This window comes from Podarcis erhardii (assembly GCF_964252035.2).
Source record: "Podarcis erhardii genome assembly, chromosome: 3".
Classification (NCBI taxonomy): domain Eukaryota; kingdom Metazoa; phylum Chordata; class Lepidosauria; order Squamata; family Lacertidae; genus Podarcis; species Podarcis erhardii.
Window position 1 is genome coordinate 95,863,914 of NC_138507.1, and position 13,608 is coordinate 95,877,521.

At 40.8% G+C, this 13,608-nt stretch overlaps 1 protein-coding gene and 1 long non-coding RNA gene across 4 annotated transcripts in view; one reads left to right on the forward strand and one right to left on the reverse strand.

Moving 5' to 3' along the window:
* GPATCH2 (G-patch domain containing 2) overlaps positions 1 to 13,608 on the forward strand; it is a 98,862-nt gene that overhangs the window by 67,475 nt on the left and 17,779 nt on the right. The window lies entirely within an intron of this gene.
* Positions 170 to 13,608, reverse strand: part of LOC309339649 — a 67,929-nt gene continuing 54,490 nt past the window's right edge. The window contains exon 3 of the long non-coding RNA XR_014155497.1: positions 170 to 479. This is a non-coding gene — a long non-coding RNA (uncharacterized lncRNA). The remainder of the gene's footprint in view (positions 480 to 13,608) is intronic.

Sequence of the window (13,608 nt, forward strand, 5' to 3'; positions counted from 1 at the left end):
CTTTTCCTTTCCTATACGTTGCTGCCGTTAACTAAAAACACAACAATAACAGCTTGCTGCAAATCTGAAATGGTTTTTTTAAACAAAAAACAGCTTTCCAGAGAATGATGAATAGATATATTTTTGAATATTTTTAATTTTTTTTTAAAAAAAGATCAGCCTTAAATGCACATAGTTTAAAATACACCAACCAAGGTTGTTTCTCCTTCAAGGAGACTTTGCAAGCAGAAACAAAAATTCAGGCCGCCGTATAAGCATGCCTGCAAAAACAGCTAAGCATTTAGACATTTTAATTTAAGCACAGTTCCTTTTTCTGCATTGGGGTATACTCCAGTTCAGTTTGTACTCACAGAGCTGGTGCTTACATAATGTGTCTCACAAAAGGAAGCACAAGTTTTCCCACAGCCAAAAATAATTATTGATTCTCCCAAGTCTGGTGTGTTTTCCAGCTGCTCTTGCCTTTGTAGCCTGACCATATTCTGTGGTGAGATGGATAAAAAGCAACATGGTTAAAGAATGGCGCTGTGTGCACATGTAATACCAAGCCATAGTTAAAACCAATGTATTTTAGCAGTAAACAAATCATTGTTAAGCTGCTGGGTAGGGTTCACACAAAACGCAAAACCATGTTTTATTAAACTGTGGTTTATTACTCTGAGAACAACTGTTCTGAGTTGTTCCTTACCATAAAATAAAGCCTGTTCTTAATTGGTGTTTTGTAAGACAAGCTGTTTCTAAAAATGTGTATGAAATCCTAGGCCAAATCTAACAAAATATTAGTGATAGGAGATTATTTCTGCAATAATATTTTATATTTGATTCCTTTTACAATTGCCTTTTTGCGTTTTTTATATAATTTTTGGACCTGGGTGTCCTGAACATTGTGCTCTAATCATGTTGGTTTAGTAACAAACACAGTTTTGTTACCTTTGACTTGTTTGTGAAATGAAATATTGGTTTAGATTTGCCTTTGTCTAATTCACACACTTTTGATCAATTCCAACTCATGCCCAATTATATTACATTGCATTAACATAATTCAACAGATGTTGATATTTAAATGCTTTCTGGCATTCACATCCTGGACAGCTGTCTCAGAGCTTGGGGAAAAGGCAAACATTTAGAGTTAAATGCTGAACATATGCTTAAATTACTAATTAGAAGCAAGTAAAAACAATGCATTATCCTTTCTAAGGACAGTAAGACTCTAATACAGATATTTTAAAGTCTTTTTTGCTTGGCATAAAGTTCATGAGTCTCTGGAGGCGTGGTGGTGCAGAGCATTTAGAATAACAGTACAATTGGACTTTATTTCCTGCCAGGTTTTCTTTTAAAAATGCAACCTGCTTATTGCAGGTAAATCTATGACAGCCTCTGACTTTGAATAAGGTTTGGAACAGCTAGGAGGTGTTAGAGTACTGTGCATGGAGATGAGAATTTATTGGCAAGAGAATCCCCCCCCTCCATGTTTCATAGTCACATTATGTTACTATTCCATATAAAACAAATGTGTCACCATTAAAGCCCCAATCTCAGCATACTGGCATTGTATAAAAGGAGTTTGACAGAGCTGAATTGTTCCATCACATCTGTTTAACATTTAACCAAAAAAGAAAAAAGAAAGGAAAAAGGAATGGTCATAGCTCTTGTTGGTTAATACAATGGCATTCTTAGTAGTGTGAAAGCAGATGTTGCAATGGGTGTTGAGCTGGTGATGTCATTGTTATAGCTAAGCCTAAGGAAAGGCTTCAGAGCGAGGCAAGCCAATAGCTGGATTCGGTGTGAAATTCCAATTACACCTGCCCAGTGCAAAATAAGACTCAACTGCATCGGTTTTAGAAACTGCGTTTAAAAGATTTTACACCGCCTGTCACCCAGCATAGGTTATTCTGCATGTTCCTGGTGAGAGCTGTAAGCGGGGGGGAAGCAAGACTGAAAGCCTCTTTTTACATACAAACACAACTGAGAAATTGATCGGTGAGCCATTTATTGATAGAGTGTTTATATTTTTTAGCTCACAGTTCCACTTTGGAGCTCAGGGTAGCATTTTAATCTCTCAGCTGTCCAGTGGGGCAGGTTAGGCCTAGGGTGACCCAGTGAGCCTCATGGCAAGATGTGATTCCATCCTGGGTTGATCACTTATATACTATACTATACTTGCTCACTATATACTATACTGCGAACCAGTTTTTTTTCCTAGAAAAATAGGTGCTGGTACTCCCCGTGAAGTTGTTACAGTAAGTGCTACATTTAAAAAAAAAAAACAAAAGAGATGCTGGTACTGCGTACCCTTGAGTAAAGGTAAAGCTACCCCTGACCGTTAGGTCCAGTCGTGGACAACTCTGGGGTTGCGCACTCATCTCACTCTATAGGCCAAGGGAGTCGGCGTTTGTCCGCAGACAGCTTCCGGGTCATGTGGCCAGCATGACTAAGCCGCTTCTGGCAAACCAGAGCAGCACACAGAAATGCTGTTTACCTTCCCGCCGGAGTGGTACCTATTTATCTACTTGCACTTGGTGTGCTTTCAAACTGCTAGGTGGGCAGGAGTACCCTTGAGTACCCCCTTTTAAGAAAACCCCACTGCAAATACTATTTTAAACAGATTAAAAATGCTTTGCAAGTAGCCCAAGTGAGGACTGTTGGCATTCCTTTGTAACTGCTGGAAGTTTTAATAACATACAAATTGCATTGAATTTCCAGGAGCTTGTAGAAGGAAATCTTTAGATTATATGAAATTTACTGTTTTGTATGTCTTGCGGGCATGTCTGAGAGGCAGTTACAGAATGCTCAGGCCACTAAAATCAATTGTCCCATTGTATCCATTATTCTAATAACTGATAACTGTAATGAGTGTATTTCAGCATTTCCATCCACATCCCCTTCAGAGGTTACTTGAAGTCTCTTGGTATCAGCCTTTGTTGCTTCTATAAAAGTGTGAATGTAAGGCAACTCGCTGCTGTCATTCCTTGCTAAGTAGGTTTGGATGTATTTTTTTGCAGGGCAAAGCATTTGCTCCTAGAATGCAGCCTGAATAAGGAATTTCATGCTCCCTCCATTTTCCAGCCCCCAAAGTAGAAAATTATGTACAGTTTGCCAAGATAGCAGCTGTCAGAATTACATCTGTAGACATTAGAAATGAAACTAGCATTCTGTGTTGCCACTGACTGCTCAAACCACTGCCAGACAACAATTCCCCAAAACTTTGCTATGAAAGATACATAAGTTTTCTGACATTCAGCTTTGCTGAACAGCCAAGCAAATAATAGATGAAATTTCAACATTGGAGATTCTTATATTTTCCGATCTTTGAAAAGCAGCAGACATGTTCCCTTAATTTTTCTAAAAGTATAAAAATATAAAGATTTTGAAAGAAAAAAGGAGCCCAAGACTGCTTTAAAATGCCTTGTAGATTAGCCATCCTGAATATTGTTTTAGAGGAAAATTCTGCTGATAGCATAGCTGGTACAGTTGTGGGAATAAGCACAATTGGGAAAGGACCACACACGCAAGGAAAACCATAGGCCACAGTATGAAGGAACACAGGAGTGTCTTGGCCAAGATAGGACAAGGTACCTTTCCTCTTCTTGCAATGAAAAATAGGTTTGGCGCGTGAAGCAGAGAGCAGTAAGCATATCCTGGCAGCTCTCATTTTAGGAACAGTGTGTACTGCTTGGATCACTGCAGCCCAGTTGGTTTATATTGCTAGCAAGGAACTGATAAAGAAGCAGTGTGGACATCAGATCTGCACAGGGTTGGTTTCAAGTTACCATTTTAAGTATTATGGTGTCCCCTAGCTAAAAGTTATCTGTCATTCCGAAAATGCTTCCCCTAATCCTAGTTTTGTAATATAGCACCTAACAAGGAATGCAGAAAGCTGTGGTCTAGTTAGATCCTTAGAATAAATTGTGTATTTTCTACCTTTCAATTGGAGCAGTTGTGGTGGCTGCCTCCGAGTTATTCTGTGAACAGAAATCCATTATGTGAATGGCAGTAGAAGGGCACAGTATATCATCCTATGGGCTGCACACATATAACATGTGGAAGACTATTTTTGCATCAGTAATTTTAGAATTATAGGATAATATAACTAGCCAATGCTGCATTTCAAGGAACTTGTTCTATATCAACCATCTCCAGTTTTAACCATTTTAATTTCCTTTCCATGTTTTTGCACCTGTGAATAACAAATCTTCACTGCTGTCATGGTTTTATACCTTCTTTCCTTGATTCCTGCCCCCCCTTTTGTTTTGTGTTTTTCACATTATTCTTGATTCAGGTGACCTAAATAGGTGAAACTATAATGTGGCAGAAGGAAAAAGAGAAATACATATCTTGTGATCTATTACCACTCTTTCTTTTCAAGATAGTCGTCTGCTTTTAAATTGTGTGTTCAAACCTTCATAATGGGTTTTAAAACTCAATTTAAAAGTAGACTGCTATCTTGAAAAGAAAGAGTAATAGGTCACAAGATATGCATATATTTTATAGGATCTATATAAAATAGAGCAACGTGAAATTTCACGAAGAGGCTGTTTTTAACCATCAGTGAATGCTAAGACTTTTTTGAAGACCAAAGTTAAAGTTAGAAGTGTTTAGGTACCTAAGTATTGAGACTTCAGAAACATTATCCTGGGACAAGCTCGAGTAGTTATTTTTATATACATTTCTTCCAATTTTTAAAAATCAAAACATAGAAAAATACTCAGCCATACTTGAACCACTGCATTTTCTTTTTAAAATAGAAGTTGTGGAGGGAACTCCCACTTGGTAATAGGATCAACAGTCCTCTCCAGTCCCCTTTTCATTCTTCCACCATTTCCTAACAGGCAAAGCCATCTGGTGACTTCCTGAGAACAAATTCATGTTTAGCCATAGAACTAATAAAACCTTAGTTCTGAGCAGAAAGCAAATTCTAAGGAGCATTGTATTATGCAAAAATGGAAACAATTTCATTGCCAACGAGCCAAAATCAAATTTCATATGGCACATGTTTACCACACATACAGTGACATTTCAACCATGGTATCCTTCTGGGCTGCCTGCAAGGTTTGCAAAATGCTGTTCTACAATGGTTAGCCAGCCCCAGAAGACTGCTGGAAGATGGCTGTTCTGCCCCCACCCCTCTGGGGCCTTTTGTCTGTAGGATGCCACAAGCTTCCCCTGTATACATCATGTACATCAGGGATGGGGAACCTGTTTCCCTACAAGGTATTGTCAGTCTGCAGCTCCCATCAGCTGGGGCTCCCCCCCCCCCGGATCTATATGAAAGATCTGCAAAAGGTTTTCCAGTGATTTAGGCTATGGTTATAGCTGCAGGCCCCATGCACAGCTAATTTCTTTCCCCTCTTCCCCTTGTACACCCAGTAGGGAAGGGGGAACTCCTGAATAGTGGGGGCTGTGTTATATGAGGCTGTAATGGGAGAGGGAAATTGGTCTTAAGGAGCTTGCATCAGCAGGGGGAGGAAGGGAAGAGAGAGGTTGGTTGCATAAGCTAGCTTCCCTTGATGCAACCATTGGACACATCCCAATAAGCAGATGAAACACTTCTTGTGTCTGTTATCAAAACCCTGGAAGGCAATGGAAGTGATAGATCAGTGTCTTGTATCAGTTCAGCAGTGGATATAGGTGGGGGGCTGGGAGTGCTAAACAAAGTTAAACTTAACCTGTACCAGATTAAGTGCTGTTAGTTGGAAATTCTGGAGGTTTTGGAGACTAACTCGATACCTAACATGAATGGCATATGTAGCTTCAGGGTTCACCTGGATCTAATGCTGTCCCTGGATATCCAGATGACAGCAATTGCCAGGAGTGTCTTTTATCATTTCATCAGGAGTGTCTTTTATGATTTCCTGGTTGCCTGAAGACTGATTTCCCGAAAGAAAGAAGAGCTAGCATCAGTTTACCCTGGTTTAGTTACTTCCAGATTGGTTTTGCAGGGCTCTCTGTGAGCACTCTTTCTGTGACGGCTGCCTGTTAAAAAAAACAAAACAGAAACCTCAGAAATTTCAAGTAGCACTGACCAGACAGGTACTTTGTGTGCTAATCTTGTTTCAGCTGCATTGGTTAGCTATTCATTTGCAGTATCTATTTAAAGTGCTGGTTTGGCCCTTTAAAGTACTCATTATCTCAGGGATTATCCATTTCACATATCCTGTCCGAGGGTTACAATATATCAGAGGCACTGCTTGCTATGTTTTCATCTAGGGCAGAGCCTTCTCAGTGGTGGCACTGCAGGTGGAAATAGCTAGTTCCCTCATCTTTTAGACAAAATGAAAAGGCTTTTTTGCTTCAGCAGGCTTTCAGTGTTCAGTTCTGCTGCTGTTTTCAAATGGATTATATATTGGTTGCCGTGTTAGAATGTGGTTTGTTTGTTTTTTAATCTGTTGCTGTGTGCATGAAGTATGAATTGTCCCTGAATTTCCCCGGGTCATGGAAAGTTTCTCCCATAGCACTGAAGAGCAGTTGGAAGGGACCACAAGTTGGAAGGGACCACGAGGATCATCTAGTCCAACCCTCTGCAATGCAGGAAACTTTCACGCAACAAGAGACTTGAAACCATGACCGTGAGATGAAGAGTCTTCTGCTCTACTGACTGAGCTATCCCTCTTTTTCAAGAACATTTTTAAAAAGAAGATGAAACTTAGATTTTCTGAGGGCTTTCAGAATCTTATCTCATTTCATACCAGTAGCTACTGTCCAACCACAGATCCACATCACCCATGCTGATAGCAGCAACAGCAGCAGTTTTCATGAACATAAGGCCTGTGTCAACTCCTGAGACCTTAATTCCTTCATTTTAGTTCCTAGACAAAGCTAACATTTTGTATTGAGGCCTTAGAACCAACACATGATGGTCCCTGACCTTTCTTGTTCCCTAATTTGCAGAGGTGCAAATTAGAAGATGCACTGACGAAAACACTAGGGGCTGCTGCTGAGCTGTGTGAACCATAGACTTGAATGCTGGCAGAACAACAGCCATCAAGCTCAAACTAGAGCAGAGCCTGCTTGCACCACATTCAGACATGGCTGCTGATGAAATGTACAGCAGGGACTCCCAAACACTTACCCATCTTGGCTTCCTGGAGAACCCTCATTTAATAAAGGAGAGAGTCCTTTATTAACGGACTGTGGAGGAGGCGGAATTTCCACAGGTGCAGCACCTCAAAATCTTCACTTGCCAAAATTCCTAGAATTGCTTGTTGTTCACAAGCTATTTACCATAATAAGCAATATTACCACTATATTAACAGATCCTCGGAGCATGTGAGAGGAGATGACTCTTATCTTAATCTTCTGCTTGTGCATTTCCAGAGGTTTTCTGGTTGGTCGTTTAAAAACAGAAGGGTGAGCTAGGTTTATCTCCCTTCGCACGACTTAAGAAAGCACAAGTTGCTACACCTTCCTAATTTTACAGAGTGTCTTTTGTGAAAGTGTTAAAGGGGTAGCAATATAAGCACAATCTAAACACAGGGAAACAGTGGAGGTTTAGGGAAGAGAATGGAGAGCAAGGCAAGAATACACTCCACTGCTTAACCTGCCTTTGTGTTCTGTTAAGATTTAACGGCTTGGAATTAATGAAAATGAAACAGCATCTTTAGTAATGCAAACTGCTACTAAGATGTATTATACCGTTAGCAAGAGTTTCGCTTCCATTGTAAGGTACTTTGTATTGAATGCTATTATTTGAGTTTCATAATGTAGACATAATTATGTAATACCAAGGGCCTATTAACACATTGTCAAATCCCCCCCCCCAAAAAAAAACAAGTACAGTGGGCATGGAATTATGTGCCCCTCCCATGCTCAGTTATTATCAGTGGTGAATGTGGGTGCAAATTGTTATCCCCCATAAAGTTAGTATTAAATAGTGAGCATACATACTGATTTATGTAAGACATCTATACACCATGTATAAATTCTCCCATGGCAACTTTACAAAATTAGACACACCATCAGTCTGCGATTCCAAATGCAATTCTACATATTTTATGCCCCTTGCAGGGATTCGGGGAGGCTGCACATTTAGTATACTTGCAGTTCAGTCCTAGACTTGCCTGCGCCGAAGTTCCCTTCAGTTCAACGTAATTGCCCTTCATAAATGTTGCAACTTGTAGCCATCCTTTAAAATGCCTAAAGGGATTTTTGTGCTCTGAATTAGTAGCACTATAGCACCTTATAAAACGAAATAAATCCCTCACTTACCAAAATGCTCTTCTGTCATTCTTAAGATGAAAAGAACTTAACTCTAGCCACTTTACATTATCCTTCTGAGACCACCTCAGACTCGCTCTTTTCCAAGCCTATGTATGACCTAACGGCATCCAAAAGGCATAAACCAAAGGGTTCTACAGCCATCTGCAGGAGCTCACTGATACTGTGCCAGTATTCTGTGACTGTTTCTACAGAATTTCATGATTTTAATTGGGTTAAAGGCTTGTTAACAGCAGCCTAAAACTGAAGTACAGAATGAAATCAGCTCATGGCTTGAAAGAATGAAATAAAAGAGAGTGTTTAAACAGGTTTAGAAAGATGCAATGCAGTGAAAGCTTTCTGAATCAGTGGCACATGTATTCTTTTTCCACAGATGAGCTAACCATTGTTCCATTCAGAAATAGTTCCTTCTGAAATTCAGGTTATGTTAGGGAGTCTATATGCTGGAGGAAAAAGGCTTCTGAGGCTTTGAGTTCCAAACCAGGGCAGCGCTCTGCAGGTGTGGTTTTTCCCTATGATGAAAGAAGCTGCACCTGTGGAACTTCAGTGAAGTCATAAAGGGAACTAATCTTCCATTTGCCGTTTTTAATAAGCATATTCTACCTAGGTGAAGTGTAAAAGGAATAAACAACCTTAGGTATAAATTGTTCAAAAAGACGCTGTCTTTCTCAATGGATTTAAAAGAAACCTTGCATTGGCTTCAACTTGAAGTATTTAGTTACTAGAGAACATATAAATAGGGAAGTGGTTTTGTGCACTAAAGCTATCCAGCATTAAGATTTAATTCTTTTTCCACTGGTAGCTGCATGTCTAGTGATAGTGTATCACTGGAAATCCCAAGTGGAGCTACCCCTTGAGACATGGTTCAATAATATTTCGGATATCTAGTTCAGAACAACTAACTGGGTTTAGAAGAGTTGCAAATGCGGTTGTAAAGGAAAATACCATTGATGAAACCTGCTCTCCTTTTTTCATACGTAAGGGGGAAAGAAAGTAAAACAGAGAAGCTAGTAAAATATGGGCTGGACAAAGTTACTGTTAGGTGGATTTGTAACCGGTTGACTGACTGAACCCAAAGAGTGCTCACTAATAGTTCCTCGTCATCCTGGAAAAAAGTGATAAGTGGGGTGCCACAGGGTTCTGTCCTGTGCCTGTTGTTGTTCACTGTCTTTATAAACAACTTGGATGAAGGAATTGAGGAGATGCTCATCAGATTTAAAGATGACTCCAAGCTGGGAGGGCAGCTAATGCCACAAGGGACAGAATTCAGTATGACCTTAACAGATTGGAGAACAGGGCCAAATGTAAGGTTCTGCACTTAGGCAGGAAGAACCAGCTGCAGAAATATAAGAGGAGGGGCACCTGGCCTGACAGTAGCATATGTGAAGAGGATCTAGGGGTCTTAGTAGACTACAAGCTTAACATGGGTACACAGTGTGATTCATCAGCTAAACAGTTAATACTGTTAGTCTGCATCAACAGAAGTCTAGTGTCCAGATCAAGGGTAGTAATAGAACCACTCTATTCTGCCTTGGTCAGACCACACCTGGTATACTGTGTCCAGTTCTGGGCTCCACAATTTAAGATGAATATTGACAAGCTACAATGTGTGCAGAGGAGGGTGACCAACCCAAACCAATGGATTCAAGTTGCAAGAAAGGGGTTTGCGACTAAACACCATGAAGAACTTTCTGATGATAAGAGGTTTTTGACAGTGGAGCAGACTCCCATGAGATGGTTGACTCTCATTCCTTGGAGGTTTTTACACAGAGGTTGGGTGGCCATCTGCCATGGAAGTTTAGGTACCCCTGCCCGTACGGGCCAGTCTTGTCAGACTCTAGGGTTGTGCGCTCATCTCGCTTAAGAGGCCGGGGGCCGGCGCTGTCCGAAGACACTTCCGGGTCACGTGGCCAGCGTGACGAAGCTGCTCTGGCGAGCCTGCACCAGCGCAGTACACGGAAACGCTGTTTACCTTCCCGCTATAAAGCGGTACCTATTTATCTACTTGCACTTAAGGGTGCTTTCGAACTGCTAGGTGGGCAGGAGCTGGGACCGAACGACGGGAGCTCACCCCGCCGCGGGGATTTGAACCGCCGACCATACGATCGGCAAGTCCTAGGCACTGAGGTTTTACCCACAGTGCCACCCGCGTCCTGCACCCATGGAAGTTTAGGTTGAGATTATTTCATTGCAGGGGGTTGGACTTGATGTTCCTCAGGGTCCCTTCCAACTCTACAGCTCTATAATTTTTTGACCCTGAAAAGGACAGCAGTACCCTTATACTGTCTTTCACTTAACAGAGTATTTTCTTAATCTTTTAGGGCACAATGATGTCAACAGTTGTATGGTTAAGTTACAGGAAATATTAATTTGCCATGCAACATAATAAGGTGTGAAATTAAATTGTAAGGGACGGAGAACTTCAACAGAGGGAAGAAAGCAAGGGAAATGTTGCCATCAAATAGCAGCTGCTGTATATTGGTAAATCTGCTTTAAAAATTGCCTGATGACATGGTAATAGCTGTTAATGGCAATAATACATTTCCATTTATATCATCATCAAATTCTTTCCTGCAGCCCCCCGCTGCTGCCGCCTTCCCAGTGTCTCAAAATAGACTCTCTTATTCCTCCAGTTCTTGTAATTACTTGCATCGAGAAAAGACATGCTTAAATATTGTATACAAAAGAGAGAGAAAATTAAGAATTGGCCACAGTTTCCCCCGTCTTCTGTTGTTTGTTCTTTTAATGTCAGAAGGCATGACAATAACAAATATATATTTGGCCTACTAGTGTAAGTTCACACTAGTCTGGCTTTTCCAGCCCTTTTATTTCCTTTTGCCACAACTTTGCCGCTGCCGTGACACTTGCAGGCCCGCTCCACTGTTGTGCAGCTGATGCCCTGTCCAGGCTTATATCTTTCTTCGTGACAGTGAGTGTTCTTGCCAAATGCCAGGGACCATAGTCACATCTGTTTGTCTCCCGAGCTCGTCTGAGGCTGCTCGGGAACACTTTTTATCCAGGGGGCAGCTTTAACTAGGCCTAATACTCTGGAAAGCCCTGTTTGTAAATGCATACAATGAGGCGACAAGTTTCTGTTGTCTTTCCTTTAAAATTATTCCCTTTGACACGGCTTGCTCGAGTCCCTGTCACCAGCACGTCAGCAGCCAAGTTTTCAGGCAAGGTGGTCTTAACAATTCCTATCGCCCCTGCCATAGAGCATGCCTAGCTTCCTGCCAAAACGCTATTTATAAATGATAGCTCGCAGCAAGCTATGGATAAGTGGAGAAGAATCAGGGGAATTAGCTATTTGCAATCTTCCAAGTCTGCAGCTAAGGAACGTCCAAGGCAGGGCAGCTCAGTCTCTTCCGTTTTGCCATGTTCTTCTGCTTGAAAATTGAAACATTTATTAAATAAATCAAGAGAAACAGAAATACTTAATTTTGCTTAGCTTCTTTCCCAATATTTAAGTATTTTAAGCATTTACCTTGCTTTTCCACCAATAAGGGTCCCATAGCAGCTTTCTTGAGGACATCAGCATATCATTTAACTGGTAACAAATAAGTTTTTTAAAGAGGCAGCAGTGATGACCGCGTAGGAAGCAGCCTTATGCTTCATAGTCAGGCTATAGGCCTGTCTAGCCCAGTATTGTTGAAACTGACTGGTGGCAGATCTCCAGGATTTCAGGCAGGGACAGATGTAAAGTTCTACACTTAGGAATAATTAGATGCACAAATATAAGACATGTGGCTTGAGAGCTGTACATGTAAAAAGGCTCTAGGTGTTTTTAGTAGACCACATGCTTAACACAAGGTATAGCTCAGTTGGTAGAGCATGAGACTTTTCATCTCAGCGTCATGGGTTTGAGCCCCATGTTAGGTGAAAGATTTCTGCATGGCAGGGGGTTGGACTTAGAAGTCGATCCCCGTGGTCCCTTCCAATTCTACAATTCCATGATTCTATGAGTCAACAGTGTGATGCAGCAGCAAAAAGGTGAATACATTTCCAGGCCGCATCAACATCAAGTATAGTGTCCAGATCTATGCTGCCTTGGTCAGACCACACCAGGAGTACTGGGTGGGAATCACAGTTTGTGGGCACCAGGATATTGACAAGCCAAAACATGTGCAGAGGGAGGTGACCAAGGTGATATAGGGTCTGGAAACCAAGTCTTAAGAGGAACTGTTGAGGGAGTTGAGTATGTTTAGCATGGAGAAGGGAAAACTTAGAGGTGATACAATAGCCATCTTCAGATATTTTAAGGGTTGTCACATGGATGATGGAGCAAGCTTGTTTTCTTTTGCTCCGGAGGGTAGGACCCAAAGCAGTGGATGCAAATTGCAGGATCTTGACTAAATATTAGGGATAATTTGAGATGGTACAGGCTGTTTGATAGTAGAACAGACTGCCTTGGGGAGTGGTGCTCTCCGCCATTGGAGGTTTTTAAACAGATTGCATTGCCATCTATCAGGGATTCCTGAGAAATGTGATTCCTGCATTGCAGGGGGTTGTATTAGATTTCCCTTGGAGGTCTCTTCCAGCTCTACAGTTCTATGCTTCTATCATAATTTTAATGTTTTTATTTTATAGTTTAGTAGACTGCTTAGAGGCTTTTTACAATCAAGTGGTATACAAATTTTGTTAAATAAATAAAATAATGCAGCTTGAAAATGAAACAGTCTATGTCATAGAATTCATTAGACTCTGATCCACTGCATATGTGAATGGGCTCACCCTTCTGCTTTCCATCTCATGTTGAGATCTTCCAATTCAGAGGCACTGCCCCACAGTGTGCATAACAAGTTCGTTTTCCCACAATTTTTGCTATGCATGGAAAAAGTAGAACTGCTAATCTTTTTATTCATCCACTTTTCAAGATGTGTTAAATGCAGCTACAGTTAAATGCTAAAACTCTGAACTTGACCAAATCTGATTATCTTGTTTTGAGAGCATATGGGATATATTTTTTATAATAGTGATTGCTTTTTAATTCTTTATAATAATGCTTGTTTTCAGAATGTTGATAAAACTTAAGTTTTTTCCCTCAGAATAGTAGCAAGCAAACAAACAAACAAACAAACAAACCTCTCACCTTGGCTAGTGATCAAATTGTTGAGCTTTGCAAAGACAAATGATTCATTTATGCTGAAGAAACACAGCTGCCTTTCAGACATTCATTGATTTTAAATTAAAAAGTAACTGCTATGTTCTACACAAAGGGTGACAACAATAACAAAGTAGTCCTTACTTAGTGTTATTTGTTGCAACTCCATTGCGTGTGCCACAGAAGAAGCGGGAAGGGGGGGGGATCCAAGTTCCATAATCTAACTGATCAATAATCTAGATATCTCAATGCAGTGTAACAGATAATCAATGTGAGCAGAATTACTCAAGCACAGC